Raw genomic sequence first — 18531 nt, 5'->3', positions numbered from 1 at the left:
CAACCGGAATTAAACCTGGAACCCTTCAGTCCATGGGCCGGTGCTCTATCCACTGACCCACACCAGCCAGGGCTGAGAGCAATTTTAGTTGGACCCACAGGGGAGGAGGAGAGAAAGCACAGAAAGACAGTGGTTTTCAACTTGTGTGTGTTCTCTGGGGATTTTTGAGTGACAGAAAGGCTGAAAACCACACCATCAATGAAGGCCACGTGCAGGTCACCGGGCCTCAGGCTCTGCCTGTCGGACTCCTCCCACCTCTTCTGGGAGCACACGGGGGCTGCAGTCACCAGGCTTGAGCTGCCAAGGTGTTTGGAAACTCGACCTAAATACTGACCTTTTAATTGGTCTCGTCCTGTATGTAAGATGGTGATGCTTATTTGAATGCCCTCTCGGACACTGTGGTTGATGAAATGCCTTTCTGACTGTTACCACAGGTCAAACCAATTCTAACTTCTGATCATGCTGAAGAAGGTAGAGCTGAGCAAAGCCATAGAAGCCTTTACACGGTGTATTCCCTCCTAATTACAAAGCTCACTATATATATATGTACGTATATGTATATATATGTATATATATGTGTATATGTATATATACACATATATATATTTAAATATATTATTGATTTCAGAGAGGAAGGGAGAGGGAGAGAGAAACATCAATGATGAGAGAGGATCATGGATCAGCTGCCTCCTGCACGCCCCCTACTGGGGATCGAGCCCGCAACCCCGGGCTTGTGCCTTGACCGGGAATGAAACCCTGACTTCCTGGTTCATAAGTCCTTGCTTAACCACAGAGCCACACTGGCCGGGCTGTACTTGCATTGAAAAGAAAGCATGAAGAGAGAAAAGCCATTGGAATCCCACCAGACACATTGCTCTTAACAGCACTGTCAAAAGTCAATGAACAGCCCAGCTGGTGTGGCTCAGTGGTTAAGCATCAACCCATGAACCAGAAGGCTGTGGTTCGATTCCCGGTCAGGGCCCATGCCTGGGTTGCAGGCTCGGATCCCCAGTGTGGGGTGTGCAGGAGGCAGCTGATGAATGACAATCTCTCATCATTGATGTTTCTCTCCCTCTCCCTCTTTGAAATCAATAAAAGTATATATTTTTTTAAAAAGTAAATGAACAGTGGTGCTTATTTAGTTCTTTAATAATAGTCTGTTGTGGAGGATGGCAGAGGCCCCTGTTGAGGAAGATGTGTCATTCCATTCGTGGCAGGTCAGCCGTGACATACCCACCGTGGGAGGCTGCACTCACACACACAGCAGCATGCCATTTGCAACAGTGACACAGCACCGGTGATACTGGGATGCTTATGCATCTGTATTGTCCATCCTGCCTATTGTGAACGAGCTGTTGCAAAAAACCACTGGTATCTAAAGAAAAGTACATGGGCCCGGCCGGTGTGGTTCAGTGGTTGAGCATCGACCTCCGGACCAGGGGGGTCAGGGTTCGATTTCCGGTCAGGGCACATGCCTGGGTTGCAGGCTTCATGCCCAATGTGGGGCGTGCAGGAGGCAGCCCATCCATGATCCTCTCTCATCATGGATGTTTCTCTCTCCTCCCTCCCTCTCTGAAATAAAAATAAATAATAAAAATAAATAAAAGGCCATGAAAAAGCCCAAGGTTACTAGGGTCTGAAACCCAGGGCTGGGCAGGGGAGTCCCCAGACTACACGACCCCACTTCCTTTATGAAGATTGCCACGGGTTTAGTTCTCTTTTCACCAAGGCCAGGGCTCAGCGCAGAGCAGTGCAGCTCAAGCACGTGCCGCGGACAGCTTCCGGTGCACTGTCCTTCCTTCCGGTGCACGCGGGCCGCCACCTGCGCGGGCCTCGAGCGCCGGCCCAGCATGCACCGCGCCCAGAGGCGCCGCTGCCCGCGCCTGCGCAGCAGGGCCCGCCGGACCGGGCGGCAGGGACGGTGTGGGAGACGGTGCAGGAGACGGTGCGGAGCCGGCAGCGCCAGGCCAGGCGGCCCGGGTGTGTGTGGGGCTGGGGGGTGGCCTACCCCGCAGGTGCAGTCCTGTCCCCACGCAGGTCATGTCCCCTCCCAGGCCGTGTGTCCGGGCCCCTGTCCCCTCTCAGGCCGTGTGTCCGGCCCCTGTCCCCTCTCAGGCCGTGTGTCCGGCCCCTGTCCCCTTCAGGCCGTGTGTCCGGGCCCCTATCCCCTCCCAGGCCGTGTGTCCGGGCCCTGTCCCCTCTCAGGCCGTGTGTCCGGCCCCTGTCCCCTCCCAGGCCGTGTGTCCGGGCCCCTGTCCCCTCCCAGGCCGTGTGTCCGGCCCCTGTCCCCTCTCAGGCCGTGTGTCCAGGCCCCTGTCCCCTCCCAGGCCGTGTGTCCGGGCCTCTGTCCCCTCACAGGCCGTGTGTCCGGTCCCTGTCCCCTCTCAGGCCGTGTGTCCGGGCCCCTGTCCCCTCTCAGGCCGTGTGTCCAGGCCCCTGTCCCCTCCCAGGCCGTGTGTCCGGCCCCTGTCCCCTCCCAGGCTGTGTGTCCGGGCCCCTGTCCCCTCCCAGGCCGTGTGTCCGGCCCCTGTCCCCTCCCAGGCCGTGTGTCCGGCCCCTGTCCCCTCTCAGGCCGTGTGTCCGGCCCCTGTCCCCTCCCAGGCCGTGTGTCCGGGCCCCTGTCCCCTCCCAGGCTGTGTGTCCGGGCCCCTGTCCCCTCCCAGGCTGTGTGTCCGGGCCCCTGTCCCCGCACAGGCCGGGCCCGTGTCCAAGGCGCGGTCTCCCCCCTTGGGCCGCAGCCCCCATGTCCTGGGCCTTGCACAGCCCAGCAGGTGGTTCCCTTTGCCTGGGGGGGTTGTGGGTTGCAGGGTTGGCTCCTCATCTCTGGATCGGAACCCCCCGCTCCCCCCGAAGAGAGACGGGGCCCCAGTTTCTGCCGGTCCTGAGGCAGGGGGTTCAGCAGGGAGCCCTGCAGCCTGGCCCGCGGGGAACGAAGGCCTAGACTCAGCTCTACAGCCACTGTGGCCGGCGAGGCCTGTGGCCGGGCTTCGTTTCGCTCCGTGGAAGTTACCGTCTCTCTGCCAGGGCTTTCCACCCCGAAAATGCCCCTTTATTTACCCTGAAAGCCAACAGGATTGATCAGGGACCCATATGGCTCAGGCCGAGCATTGAGGTCGGGGTGTTGGGACCTCAAAGGCGAGAACGCCACCACCCCTCTTCCTTGTCGCAGTTTGTATGGGCCTGAGTCACCCTGATATTCGATGCTATGCGTGTACAGGGTGTCCCCAAAATGCATGCACACTTTATCGCCTGATAGCCCGTTTTTCAAAATGTATTTTAATAAACGCCGCCTTTGTAATTCTTCAAAGTGTGTGCATGCATTCTTCTGGGACACCCTATATGTTTTTTTTTAATACCATCCTAACATGTCCTTAAATCCATTGGAATGAGAAAAGAAGAAAGTAGTAGGTGGCGTTGTCGAAAGGACAAAAACAATCCACACGGGTTGGTCTGGGCAGCGTTCACCGTGTCCCATTAACACAGCGGTTCTCAACCTGTGGGTCGCGACCCCTTTGGCGGTCGAACGACCCTTTCACAGGGGTCGCCTAAGACCATCCTGCATATCAGATATTTACATGACGATTCATCACAGTAGCAACATGACAGTTATGAAGTAGCAACGAAAATAATGTTATGGTTGGGTCACAGCATGAGGAACTGTGTTTAAAGGGCCAGAAGGTTGAGAACCACTGCATTAACAGGTCAGTAAAAACAGTTTGGTCGGTCCAGACCAGCATTGTTTAACGAGTCTGTATTAGGTTAGAACAGAACAATACATCACCAATAGGATGGACAAGGGTTGCTTTGGGTTGGTGTCCGAGGTGTGTTTGTATTGTAGGTGTATTTGTTCTAGGTCACGATGCAAAAGGTATTTATTGTGGATTCCATTTGAAAAATTACAAGTTACTGGTTGGGACCGGGGTAAATATGTTACGTAATCACACGGTCCCCTGGCAGCAGTCACCATCGTCTCCACACCAACTGGTTACGTGACTGAAACCCTGGAAGCATCAGGTGGCATTTCTGCCCTCATTAGCTCCTCATTTTATATTTACTTGACATGACATTAGCATGGCATCCGTTTGGGTATCTGATCCATCACAGCCAGGGTAGGTCGCTGCTGATGGGCCAGGAATGGAATGGCAGAGTTGCTGTCACGTCTGCCATCAGTCGCGCTGATGGTCGCCGATTACCGAAGCCACAAGCCATCGTTGTTACTGGGGAAATATGCATAAATTGCACTCTAAATACAAGGCCTGAGAAATCATGTGGCCTGGCCCTGCCGAAGCATTAGGGGTGAGTTCATGAAATGTTGGACCAAATACGGCAGGCTGATTTTTAGGTTGGTAATTGTGTATGGCCCGCAGATGATGTTTTATTTATTTATTTCTTTATTATACTTTGACATTAAAAATATTTTTATTGATTTTAGAGAGCAAGGGAGAGGGAGGGAGAGATAGACACATTAACGATGAGAGAGAATCATTGGTCGGCTGCCGCCTGCACGCCCCACACTGGGGATGGAGCCTGCGACCCGGGCATGAGCCCTGACCGGGAATGGAACCGTGACCTCCTGATTCATAGGTCGATGCTCAACCACTGACCCATACCAGCTGGGCAAATGTGGTGTCTCAATTTTTAATTCAAAACCAGCCTTAAAAAAAAAGAATATTTTTCCTCATTTGAGATCTCAGTAGAAGCCAGCGAGGAACACTTTCTAATCAGGTTGTTATACGGCATTTTGCTCATATCCCTTTAGTGCAGTGGTTCTCAACCTTCCTAATGCCTCGACCCTTTAATACAGTTCCTCATGTTGTGGTGACCCCCAAACATAAAATTATTTTCGTTGCTACTTCATAACTGTAATTTTGCTACTGTTATGAATCGTAATATAAAATTCTGATATGCAGGATGTATTTTCATTGTTACAAATTGAACATAATTAAAGCATAGTGATTAATCACAAAAACAATATGTAATTATATATTCAATATGTGTTTTCCGATGGTCTTAGGCGACCCCTGTGAAAGGGTCGTTCGACCCCCAAAGGGGTCGCGACCCACAGGTTGAGAACCACTGCTTTAGTGTCTTCTGAGGAGTTAGCCCCCACTCCTTGCTGTGTAGCTCAGTTGACCTGCTGGTAGACTCCCACGGAGGGAGAGCGAGTGACTGTCGCCATTCAGAGAGTGGGCCTCGCGTTCCAGCCAAAGCCCAAACTCGAGACTCCAAGTCTGGAGAAAGCAGGGCCCAGAGCTGCCTTGTTCACTGTGATCTCCCTATTTTCAGGCACATGGGAGGTGCTCCGTGAATAACCGTTGAAGGAATGAACATCCTATGGAAGGAGGAAGAGCAGCTGCACAAGGTACATCTGGCTTCCAACATCCGGGCAAAGAGTGGTATCACATCCTTAACTAATATTTACCCAGGGTCTCCTGTGAACCTGGGAGTGTTTGTGGGGTGAGATCTGGGCTCAGAGGGTGTTAAGAGCCCCGTGCAGACAAGGCACCGACCTGCATGTGTGTCTGTGCACAAATACACACACCGGTCAAGTTGGATTACGGAAGTATTTTTTGTACTTTATTATGAAAGAACGGGGCTGCGCATAAACGGGGAATCCTGGTGTGATTTGGATAATCAGTGTGAAGACTCAAGGAAGAGAAAGGTTGACCCAGGCCGGTATGAGGAGCAGATTTGGGTGGGGCATGAGCAAAGGTCAGAAGGGACATAGCCACTGGCCCAGCCCAAGGGAAGCTAGGAATTGGGGTGCAATTGGAGCATGAAGTGGGGTAAGCTGGGTGGGGATCACATTGCAGGGGGAGTTTAGGAAATAGATAATCATCGAAGTTGATAGTTAATCTAACCAGCATAAAGGAGCCATACATTTCAGAGCAAGGAAGGAATTTGATGAGGGCTGTGTTTTAAGATTACCTGGTAATCTGCCCAGCATGGCTCAGTAGTTGAGTGTTGAACTATGAACCAGGAGGTCATGGTTCAATTCCCGATCAGGACACAGGCCCAGGTTGCAGGCTCGATCCCCAGTGGGGGGGTGTGCAGGAGGTAGGCGATCAATGATTCTTTCTCATTGATGTTTCTATCTCTCTCTCCCTCTCCCTTCCTCTCTGAAATAAAAAAATATATATTAAAAAAAAGGTTTACCTGGTAACTTGGCAGGTAGGAGGGCAACTTGACCTCAGGGACCAGAAAGGAAAAGAAAATAGCGCCCCAGGCTTGGGGTCTGGGTGCCACTTCTAGTTGCCCGGGGATTTCCTGGTCCCCAAGGATGCTTTGGTGGCATCCGCCAAAAGCACTGGTGAGGGAGATGCATTTGATTTAGAGCTCCCTTTTAGGAGGGTCTGGAAATGACCAAAGAGTGACCTAGCCTGTCCAGCAGCCACAGTCCCACACATGCTCACGCTCAACCGCAAGCCTGGGCTGTGTTTCTAGTGCCCGTGGAGTAGCCAGGTCTCATTACTAAGTGGGCAGAGGGCTGAGTGTCTGGTCCGTGGGAATGAGTCTCAGCGGGCTGACATCATAGAGCTTAGCCCCGCTTGTGTTTTCATGGGGCGCTCCGTCTGCTTTTACAAACATCCTACTTAAGAATTCACAAGCGACCCGGCTGGTGTGGCTCAGGGGTGAGCGTCGACCTATGAACCAGGAGGTCAGGGTTCGGTTCCTGGTCAGGGCACATGCCTGCGTTGCGAGCTCTATCCCCAGTGGGGCGTACAGGAGGCAGCCTATCATTGATGTTCTATCTCTATCTCCTTCTTCCTTCCTCTCTGAAATCAATAAAAAAATATATTTTTTTTAAAAAAAGAATTCACACGCAGAAGAGAAGCGCCCATTCTTGGGTTAGCCGAGCAGATCTTCCCCCAGTTCTTTGTTGGAAGGTGGCCTGTGGGTATGGGATAGAGGGCGAACAGGAGCAAGAGGGGAAAGAAAGATAGATAGTAATCTCCACGAGGTCAAAAACATCGTCGCCATCTTTGTTTCAAACACTTTACATAAACCATGTGTCGAATGAATGATGTCGGGAGGGATACAGGGCATTCTGTTTCCTTATTGCTTTGTCACACAGAACATAGTATTGACAATTCACATATTTTTTTAAATATGTTTTTACTGATTTCAGAGAGGAAGGGAGAGGGGGAGAGAGAGAAACATTAATGATGAGAGAGAATCATGGGTCGGCTGCCTCCTGCACACCCCCCTCTGGGGTTTGAGCCATAACCCAGCATGTGCCCTGACTGGAAATCGAACCGCGACTTCTTGGTTCATGGGTCGACGCTCAACCACTGAACTGCACCGGCTGGGCGTTAAGATTTTAATAAATGCCTCAACATCTGTGAATGAGGATTCAAAATGTAAAACTAATTAAAAAATAACTTACTCCTCAAGTTTTCTCAGAAAACGAAACAGTTAAGTGTTATACTTAGAGGAAATGACACTCACACATACTAAGTACTCTGTCATGCTTCCCAGGGGTTTCCCTCTCTGTTAGCAATGGACTGATAAATTTATCACGAGGCAAAAGTGAGAAAGAGAAAGAAAAAGAGGAAGAGAAAGGCATTGCCTTAGGACTCCTCCAAAGAACCGTACTGTGTTCTTCACCTTCCTCAGAGGGGCTGTGCGCAGACACGCCAGGCTTGTGCGGAGAGACACAGCCACCCCCACCCCCTGGCCCCTCCCCCCCCTCCCCCCCCCCCCCCCACCCGGCCACACCTAGCAAACCCTCAGAACCTCTCACTTCCACTTTTCTGGCTGTTGCCCCGTCACATAGGGTGGGAGGCAGGTTAATTTTACATCCGTCCTTGAAGAATGAGGAGGAACTACACCTTGACACTGATTCAAGAAATACAGCCGATAGCAATCTGCTTTTTGATGATAGAGGAGATACGGAGCTATGAGCAAATACTTCAGACTCGATGTGAACATTCCATTTCATCGGTAGATGACATGTATTTAAGTATACAAATGACTAAAGGGAAAAAAACCCCCACCAAAACCCCATTAAACGTGACGGCAGTACTCTTCGGCTTACTCAGTTCTGAGACAGGGACTCTGCAGTGGAGTTCAGGGGTCTTCTCTTCCCCAGGTTTCCCGGGAGTGGAAGATTTCCCTGCCAAACACTGAGCCATGATGGTGTTAAAGTTTGACAGGTATTGAGCAGCGAGGCACGGTGTGAAGCTCCAGGGATAGAAAGATGCGTAAGGCGTGTCCTGGAAGGACTCCCAGTGCAGCGGGGAAGCAGATACAGCACCAGCTAAGTTGTAACAGTGGGGACGTGTTGGCATGTAGGTGTCAACATAGAACAGGGTGCGCTGAGAGCTGGGGGACCTGGCAGCAGAGACAGCCCGTGGGTGGGCACTGGAGCTGTCTATCTGCTTTGCCTGGAAAATCTCTGGAAAGGGCAAAAGGAGATTTTGGAACATTGGTGGCAACCAGGCTGTCCCCATGCTAAGGAAGCCTACAGGGAAAAGGAGGCTGGTAGAGCCTGGCCAGCAGGGGAGGGAGTCATGATAAAGAAAAAAATGTTTGCCCTGGCCGGTGTGGCCAAGTGGTTAGAGCATCAGCCTGCACACTGGAGGGTCTCGGGTTTGATTCTTGGAATCTCGGTTGCGGGTTCACACCCTGCCCCTGGTTGGGGCTCGTGCAGAAGGCAACTAATCGATGTGTCTCTCTCAACATCAATGTTTCTCTCTCCCTCTCTCTCTTTCCCCTCTTCCTTCCTTCCCTTCTACTGTCTCTGAAAAGCAATGGAGAAAATATCCTCAGGTGAGGATAAGAAAGAAAGAAAGAAAGAAATGTCTGTTTAGGAAGGTAATGGGGTGGCAGTTGGAGGAGGTGAGTGGACTGGAAATGGACAACCTGGGGGCAGGAGGAGCAGGGATTCTGCGGTCTCCCCGTGAGATACGCTGAGGGTCTGACCACAGCCCGCCACACTCAGTGACCCAAGTCCAGCCCTCCCGCCAGATGAGCTTTAAAATGTACACGTAGGAGAAAAAAGAAAGCCGGGGAGAGAAAAGACGGACTCGGGAGAATGGAGCGAGCAAGCGTTGAGTGAAGGGGCCTTTCCCAGTCCTCCTCCTTTGAACTAAATTCATGAGCGAAATCTGAGAAACTGGCTTTTCAAAGAATTTGAAACTGGCGTTCCCCCTTCTCCGCCTCCAGTCAGTTCTGACTTTGCTGTCATCTCTTAGCTGACAGAAGAAGAAAGGTGTCTTTCAGCAGCGGAGTCAGCCAATGAGAGGAGCCCTGAGTCGGGCTTGCAGCCAATGAGAGGAGCCCTGAGTCGGGCTGCGGAGTGGGCGGTGCTGCCTGCACCCCTGGTAGGTGAGGTTTGGCTGGTGAGGGGTGCAGGATCCAACTTGTCCGAGCTCCGTCCCTCTCAGAGCGCCTTTAAATAACCCACGCCTGGAGTTGTTTCATCTTCAGGCGAGAGAAAGTGAAAACGGCCCCAAAAGGCACACACGGCCTCAAATGAGTGCTATAAACAGTAGGAACCGTGCCCTTGACATTGACGGGCCCTGAGCGGGCAGCGACAACATGTATATCCTGCCACGCAGGCTGGGATGGTGTTTGAAAAGGGGCAAAGGGAATTACATCTGGCTTCTCTAAATAGGACAGGTGGCCCGGCTGTTGTATTTTTGTTGTAATGTGGTTCAAAAAAGCTAAGAAACAGGCACCCTTGTGGGCTGATACTCCGAGGTGACGGGCTCCCAGCCTGGGGCTGGTGGGGTGGATTAATGAGCACAAAGCCCCGCCAGTCCTTGCAGGCTTCTAGAGAGTTCCATGGCTGCCCTACCAGCTCGGTGGCAGCGCATTGTTAATCATGTTTCAGGTTCCTCGCCACCACCGCATAACCCCCTCCTTCCCGTGCTAACAAGCCCATCCTGTTCAGCAGTTGACTCATAACCCTGCGCCCCGAAAGGCCGCACCGATGAGGCAACTCGCCGTGGTTCTGTGTCTGACTGAATTCCAGTGTTCTCCTCTCCCCAGTGGTGAGACAGGAAAGGACATCCCATCTGGAAGAACCTGCAGGTGCCATCCAGTCGCTCTGCCTCACGTCACGGATCGCCCTCAGTCAGAAATCTTGACTTGCAACTTCGGAGGGTGGGTCCCTGCAGGAATCCCAGCGCACGGAGCGATGAGGAGCGCTGCCCTGTGGTAGCAGGCGCCGGGCTGGAACGCGGGCAGTCGGCCGGGCGGCGGAGGCTGGGGGCGCCTTCTGTGGACTGAAGCTCCAGACAGGTAGGCACCTCTGCGCTGATGCTGCTCATTGAGAACTTTCAACCCAGGAGGCCTTGACTCTGTGTGTGTGTGTGTGTGTGTGTGTGTGTGTGTGAGAGAGAGAGAGAGAGAGAGAGAGAGAGAGAGAGAGAGAGAGAGGGAGGGAGAGGGAGAGAGAGAGAAGGGGCGTCACAATGCTCATTTTGGCTGGATTTTCTGGGAGAGAGACAGAAAAGAGGGGCTTGAATCCCTTTGCTTGGTGAGCGGTACTTCAGACGTCTTTGGGGGGAGAGTAAGTGTGGCCTCCAGACTTCTACTTGGGACCCGTGTCACCGGCTGATGGAGGAATCTGTACTGAGTCATTGAAGGGACGGGGAGAATGGCCTGAGAGGAGATCCCCGGAGGCCGAGCCAGCCGCACAGCGTGGTCTGCTAGGAAAGCCTGGCTTGTGGAGAAGTGAGAAGCCTGACCACGCGTGTTCAGGCCGCCCGGACCGTCCCGGGATGGCTTTAGTTGGGGACAAGGCAGGACCCGTTCCCCCCACAGGGGTGAGCTTTTCTAAGCTGCCCTGTCCAGAGTCATAATCGCAGTGTCGCTCTGTCCACTGCGCCAAACCGGCTAGGGCTCAGGGTCGCTCTAGAAGACACCCGCTGATTAGCTCTCAAACTGCCAGCCTCGTGGGGAGAAGCAAAACAAAACTTTATTTTTTCCCACCCAAGCACGTGTTTAGCAAGGATGTTCTTTCAAGCCATTTTATTTCCTAAAAAGCCTTATTCAGCACAAGGAAAAGAAACCCTGGGACTCACTAGGTGGTGGAGATGAACTTATTCATGAATCCATGGCGTTCAGGGGTCTTCCGTACCAAGAGTGAGGGCTGGGCTTCAGACAACTCCTTCTCATTCCTCTCCCCTCCCACCCCCCTACAATTCTTTTTTATTTAAATGGGGGTTTCCACTTAAAATTTCATCGGTAGAATTCCTGCCCAAAGGGACATATTCTTTAAGGGGCAAGAGGCATATGGTCATGCAGACAGTAATTGTAGGCCCTTCCTATTAAAAATATTTCTGCCTTTTCTAAAAGCAACCCAATTAATTTACATAAGTTTCAAGAGAATTCTGGGTTAGTAATAATTCTCTCTCTCTCTCTCTCTCTCTCTCTCTCTCTCACACACACACACACACACACACACACACATCGGTGTGCATATGTGCATTTCCCCACTTAATTCAATGAGATAAAACTCACGTTGTGCAGTTTCCAGATGAGGAAATTTGGGCTGAGTGAGGTTGACAGGCAGAGCAGGGAAGGGAGGGAGCCAGGACTCTGCTGCCTCACGGCACCCAGAGATGTATGCGATGGAGCCTTCTGCATTCCTGTCCTATGCCATCAGCCCTTCACGGAGCCCTCGTCCTGTGCGCAGCCCTGAACCCATGATAATCTGCTCACGTGGCGTCTTACAGGAAAAGACCAAAAGTCAGTCTATGATGTGCTTCACTGTTGGGGGCAGGCATGGTATGGCGGGCAGAATGTGGGTAGGAGAGGCAGAAAGATCTAGATTTCAGTCCCCCTGCTTGTTAACTCGGTGACCTGGGCAAGTCAGAGAATTTCTTCAAACCTGTTTCCTTATTGATAAGGCGATGATTATAATGTCCGCTGCACAGGGTTGTTTGTTACAAAGAACAGAAAGACGAGCTTGGCTGATGCGGTTCCATGGCTCAGCATCCACCCAGGAACCAAGAGGTTGCTGGTTGTATTCCCAGTCAGGGCACGTGCCCGGGTTGCAGGCTCGATCCCCAGTAGGGGGCGTGCAGGAGGCAGTCATCAAAGCAAAGCACATTCTGCATGACTGACAAGTGGTGGACTTCCCATCTGTATTCACGTCTCTGGTCATTCCTTGTTGCTTCCTTTTATCACAGTGGGACTGACTTTCTTAGAAAATCCCATTGCAACTTTGGACCAGGGTCGTGACCATCCTGTGCTAAGAGTCCCTAAAGCAGAGTAAACTTAGGAAAGCAAGAACATCAGACGCTTCTTAAGTCAGTGTCCTGTGTGAAGTATTGCAGAGTTAGAGGTCAGCACACACACACACACACACACACACACACACGTACACACACACACACACCACCTGAGTTTTCCTGGGCCCCCAAAGAAGTATTGCTGGTGAGTGCGTGTGCGAGGAGGAACAGAGAGTATATAGTGTGGCGACCTTTTATTTACCTTAGGCCCCCGGCAGGCCATCCACACAGCAGCCTTGGGTGTCCAAGGCTCCCCACTGTGACTTTAGGGCTACAGTGCCAAGACTGAACTAGAGATAACACACCTTTATAAAGATGGGTTTGAGACATGCGTGGTTGGCTTATTTACTGGCTAACAGCCTGGAGTCACGTTTAGCAAGTAGGCGGGTTGGCATCAGGAACGGTGTGTGGGCAGCCTGTCCCACCTCTGGCTCCCGGTGAAGTGCGGATCGGCACAGAGAGGCAGGTGGGAGCACCAGGAAGCTCCTGCCGGCGTCTAGCGGTCGCACCTTCCTTTCCTAGAAACACCTGCCCTGGCCTTACCGGCCTTCCGCAGCCCAGATGGTTGTTTCCTGTACTTGGTGGACCCAGACGATGGAAGGAATCTTTGTGTCCACCCTGGACAGACCAAACAATAGGCACCATGAAAGGCATCCCAAAGTAGCAGGACTTTTCCCCTAAGTCCTATGCGACCGTCAGTGTCATCATTTTATGGCTCATACTATATGTATTGCCCTAAGATGATGTCTTGTAGCAAGGATTTTAAATGATGAAAATGTAAACTAAGCTAAAATCCCAATTCAAATAAATTAGGGCTTAGGTATAAAACTTCGAATGGCAGGTGAGCGAGAGATTGAGTAAGAATTTGACCTTGTTCGACACTGTAACAGCCAGAATTCCCCATGGGCTTTCTGCTGATGGTGGACAGATGCTTGTATATAGACTTCAGCAATCGCTGTGTTTTTAAAACAGCTAAATTATTTCCAAATTTCATTCTTATCTGACCTTAAAGTCTGAGAAAGCCCACTAATAAACAGAAGATAGCTTTACTGAGAAAAGAACTTGACTTTGAGACACATTTCATCTTTCCCAAGTATGAGACTTAAAGGTTTCTCAGACTGTAAGTGTCTATATGCTGCTCCAGTATAAAGTTAAAAGGTTTTGATTCATTTGCATTAGCATTCCTTCTTTATTTCTGCCCACCTGGATACTGGAGAGTCTGTGGAAGGGAGTCTGTGCTATGTTCTTTTAAAAATATATATTTATTGATTTCAGAGAGGAAGGGAGAGGGAGAGAGAGTTAGAAACATCAATGATAAGAATCATTGATCAGCTGCCTCCTGCGTGCAGTGCACCCTACTGGGGATTGAGCCAGCAACCTGGATATGTGCCCTGACCAGGAATCAAATGGTGACCTCCTGGTTCATAGGTCGACACTCAACCTCTGAGCCACGCCAGCCAGCCAGGCTGTGCTATGTTCTTAAGGAGAGTAAACTGAACAGACCGGAGGCCTAACACATAGCTGATGCTTGGTTTACAGAAGTTCCAATTCAATGGAAAGTTTCCTTTTTATTGTTTCCTGAATTATATCTTCAGGAAATGCCAGGAAACTAAGATATTTCACCACAATTTCCAAACACCTCTGCTTAGGATTGGTGCGCACATGCGTGCTCGCACAATATACACTCACACACACACCACAAACAGGGACACACACACACCACAGACAGACTCACATACACACACATTCATGTTCATGTGCAAAATATAAAACAAAACCAAAAGACACATATTTCTGTGTGTGTCCACCGGAGGTTTATTTCTTCTCCCATCATAGCCTATGCTGCCTGCTTCCGTCCTGCAGTGGCGCCTTCTGACACACGTGGCATGGGGTCACCAGCCTGGCAAAGGGAGAAATGGAAGGAGTTCTCCAGCTTTTTCTTCTAATTGAGATGTAATTGACATAACATGATATTCGTTCAGATGTTACAGATGATTAGATATTTGTATACATTGTGAAATGATCAGCAAGCACAGTTCTCAGTAAAGGGAAAATTATAAAATTCACAACTGGAGCCTACGTTTGGATTATTTGAAGAGCTAAAATATTACATTACAGGGCTTAAAAATCATTTTCATTTACTATCGCCATGTTCTAAAATGAAGTACTTAGGGAGAAAAAGTCACATGCCTTAATCCATTTATCCTCTAGCGATACTATATGCAAAAACAAGGTCTATTCCTTTTACTTTGACTCCTTTGCCAGACATATGTATTTTAGTGGGTCGTCAATAAATACTTGTTGATTAGATTGGCCCTCACTCGGGCTGAACAATAAAGTAATCATGTCAAAATGCAAGCAAAAATTCTGAGAGCATATTCTTCAGTAATGAGGATGACTTGATATCATTAAATAACTAAATTGGCTTCAATTTCTTGCCCTCAAAAGTGTTTTCTTGTTGAACATCTGATTAAAACTTCACAAACTTAGAATTTGCTGATGCCGAACAAATCTGAGGTTGTGCAGATTAACCGTTTTCTCTCACAGTGTTCACATCATGGGCTCATTATCATATTCCACTGTGGGTCAAAGGGCAGGGTCCCCTAATGAGCTCCTTCTGGCGCATTAGCCGTAAGCGGCTTTCCCTGACATGTTTCCAGCGAGATCTGCTTTCTGGGAATTCTGGTCCACAGCCAGCCGGGGGAGAGTAAAGCTTCGCTCAGAGCATTTCTGGATGATGACTGTAAAGTCATATGCACGTTGAGTTTTCCTAAGTAATTGTTTCACTGATTACACTATTACAGTGGATTTTAAATTTTTTTTGATTACCATTGATGGCAAGAAAATACTTTTTAGACCCCTTCTCACACACACACACTCTAACGGAGAAAAAAGTTTCACTAAACAATGCTTGTTACATATTGATGTTTTCTCTTCTATTCCGTTCCACTGTAGACAATCTCTGGTCATGGCCTATGAATGACTTTTCTGACCCATTGATAGTGGTTCTCTTACCGGCTGAAAACAAGATCCAATAGAGAACTTTAAAAAAAATACTAAAGCCAGGCCCTGGCCTGGTAGCGCTGTGGTTACAGCATCGTCCCGATACGCCAAGGTGGCAGGTTCGGTCCCTAGTCAGGGCACATAGGAAAATCAACGAAAGAATGAATGCATGAAACAGTGCATTCAGTCTTGCTCTCTGCTTCTCTCTCTCTCTCTCTCTCTCTCTCTCTCTCTCCTTTCTCGTTCTCTCTCGTGTACTGTCGTAGGAGCATAAATTGGGGCAACAGCTTTGGAAAGCAGTCCAACAATATCTGTTAAACCTGAGTATACAAATATTTATGGCCTAGCATTCCCACTCCTAGGTACATGCCCTGTAGAAATGCGTACATATGTCTACCAAAAGACATGTTCAAGAATGTTCATAGACAGCAGCATTATTTGTTATAGCCCCAAATTCAAAATGCCCCAAGTTTCCATCAACAGTAGAATGGAAAAATAGGTTGTGATAGAGTCATGCTGTGGAATACTAAGCACCAAAGGAAATGAGTCATGCACCAGCCTGGATGCATCTCAGTCACAAGTGCTAAGAGCAAGAATCCAGGTGCAAAGGGATGCATGTGGTATGATTCCGTAAGTTTAAGAATCGCAACGTTAGTGCATGGAGCTAGAAGTAACGGTTTGTTAGTTGGGGAAGGTCGAGTAGTGACTGGGAGGGGCCCAAAGGCAGGGTCTGGGGTCCTGGTAACATCCCTTTTCTCGGTCTGGCTGCTGGTTATGACATAGGTGTGTTCCCCTTAACGATGTGTTACTTTGCTATTTGTATGCTGTACCTCAGTAAATGAGTTTGTTAAGCAGCAATAACAATAGTGCCGATGCCAGGCCGGCACCTTCAGAGATCCTGATGTACTTGGTCTGGATGAGGGGAGAGCGTGGCTTAAAAACCCCCTCCCAAGAATTCGCACGTAGGGCCAGGGTTGACAGCCGGGGCACTGAAGGATCACAGCTGGCCCTTTGGAAAACCATCTGCTTTAATATAACTGTAATCACACCAGGCTATGCTAGGCTGTGATTACCTTTACTCAAGTTACTTGGAAGACATAATTCACACGATAAATCAAGGAATCCCAGAGTTAAGTGCCTGAGAAAGCCAGTCAGGTGACTGAGTTGGCAGTGGTCCAGGCTGGTCAGTGATGGCCTGTAGCTCCCGTGGGGAGAGGCACCCTTCGATTTATTGCGCTTCACAGATACTGTGTTTTAAATGTGGGCTCGAATTGTTTTAAATACTATGAAGGTCAAACAAAACTGATTGGTCGGCTCAGTTTGATTGGCACCAAGTTCTACTCGTTTGTAACGGTGACTTAAAGTTTTATAGTTAGAAGGAAACCTATGGATATAATTGTGTAGTCTACTAATTACTTGCCCTTTTCTGCTTCTGCAGGGATGCTGTGACACTTTGATATATAAACACACACATACGTATATTTATACTGTACCTGAGTTTGTTGGAAGTGAGCTATCATATACACTCAAGGTAATTATCATTTACGTTTTATTTTACCTCTACTGTGTTTTCTTAATTGAAATCGTGGGAAAATAACAGCTGTAACTCAAAAGTTTATCACATGGTATTGTTTTTCATATTCTGGGGAGCTGTGGTGTTTGGCAAGTACCATATTATTCTCTGTGAAATACGGTAGCTTCCTAGCCTTTTGTTGAGAAAGGGGAGCTGTTGCATGAAAGACTTCACCAGGGGGTGACGAGCCTCGATCTTAGGTGGCGTTCACCCTCCGTGCTCGGGGCTCACCCCTACCTTGCTCCTTCCCACCCCCCAAAGCCTGCCGCTCAGTTTGGAAGGAGGGCTGGCTCTGTCCTGTAATTCTCCAGCTTCCAGTCTCTCCCCGTGGGAGAACTTCCAAAATCGCCTTTCTCCAAAAGCATCACAGATGACACTCACGCACGATCGATGGCTCGCATGGTGGAGAGTTACTCGCAGAGCACCTCACCAGTATTGATTTGATGACGCAGAATTGAGTCATGGCAAGAGAAGGAGCCTTTTGCCCTCAATGCCTCTATTTGCACGTGGCTCTGTGTCAGTCGGAGCAAGTCACTCGGTCCCTCTCTATATTATTCTTTACTTGTAAATCGAGGGTATTCATAGATCCTATCTTTGTGAGGATTCAATGAGTTCACGCTCGTGGAAGAAACTATAAATTGGGTTCTATTTTATAGTTGTTACCATTTTAATCATCCATTTTGTATTCTGTGGAAAAGTAGTGTAGTTATTCTCAGTTTTTAGCAGCAAAACTGTGTGTCAGTGCCGCCGGTCATCTGAATCACACGTCTTAAACTTTCTCCTGCACCAACGGTTCTTGCTTACACGGTCGGCGGGCCTGCCCCATGTCCACCCCCTTCCAGCCTAACCAATTCCCACTGGGTCAGTAGCGAGCTCAGAGGGGCTCATGACCAAGCCTATACATTCCTGCGCCTTCTTACCCAAAGCTTTGCCAACGTAGTTCCCCGTCTACTTTCTGGTCAGGTGAGAGCGAACAGTGAAGAGTAAGGAGGGCCCGGAAGCATCGGGAAGCCAGAGTGGAGGAGGGTTCAGCTGTGCAGTCAGGCGTCCATGAGGATTTCTGTCTTGGTCATGCTGCACAGCCTGAGCAGATCCCTGGCTCCCAGAATTCCTGGGACTTCTAGGGGTGCAGATCTATTCTGAGGCCCTGTGGACAGGCCCACCCCTCACATTGTCAGGGCCCAGGGCCAGAGTACATCCGGAGGCACCTGGCCCTCAGCCTGCCCCTCCTCACAGCCCCCATCCTGTCCTGCTCAGCGAGAACCCAGTGCCCCTCTGTATAGACACCTGTGTACGCGTCCAAGCGTGGATCCTCTCTTGCCCTCTCCAGCTGTCTCCTTTGGCCATCCCTAGATCTATGAGTACGCTGTGCTGTCACTTTGAGGAGGACAGATGTAGGCAGCATCCATGCTGGCCTTGCAAGTGGGCTCAGAGCTGTTTGGGCAGGGAAATGTGGGGTCCTGGGTATCCTGAGCAAGTCTAGAAAGGGGGCATGACCCCTTGGGCCTGTAGACTCCTCCGCCCCCGGGAGAGAGGTGTGGTCAGAGGAGGGCCACAGTAAGGTTTCTGAAACGAGGCCGGGCGGGAAGGGTGGGCTGCTCCTGGGCAAGGTTAGTGCCCTTGGCTCACACAGGTGGTACTCGGTGGTGTCATAACTGATGGGTGACAGAGGCTGAGCCGTTCCAGAATTGCGTGGAACATGTAAATGTG

General features: G+C 50.0%; 1 protein-coding gene across 2 annotated transcripts in view; it reads left to right on the top strand.

The window, feature by feature from the left end:
* The first annotated feature begins 10064 nt into the window (after positions 1-10064).
* The window catches only part of CERS3 (ceramide synthase 3), a 58352-nt gene continuing 49885 nt past the window's right edge, over positions 10065-18531 (top strand). Inside the window, exons 1-2 of one of the 2 annotated variants that reach the window (XM_070400510.1) lie at positions 10066-10248; positions 16687-16779. The gene's annotated coding sequence lies outside the window, so the exon portion shown is untranslated. Of the gene's footprint in view, positions 10249-16686; positions 16780-18531 lie in introns of both variants that reach the window. The other variant, XM_070400511.1, reaches the window with a different exon arrangement.

This window comes from Myotis yumanensis, unplaced genomic scaffold (assembly GCF_028538775.1).
Source record: "Myotis yumanensis isolate MYYU_CA2020_CCGP unplaced genomic scaffold, mMyoYum1.0.hap1 SCAF_20, whole genome shotgun sequence".
Taxonomy (NCBI): domain Eukaryota; kingdom Metazoa; phylum Chordata; class Mammalia; order Chiroptera; family Vespertilionidae; genus Myotis; species Myotis yumanensis.
Note: the sequence above shows the minus strand (reverse complement) of the source record. Positions and strands in the feature narration are given on the sequence as shown.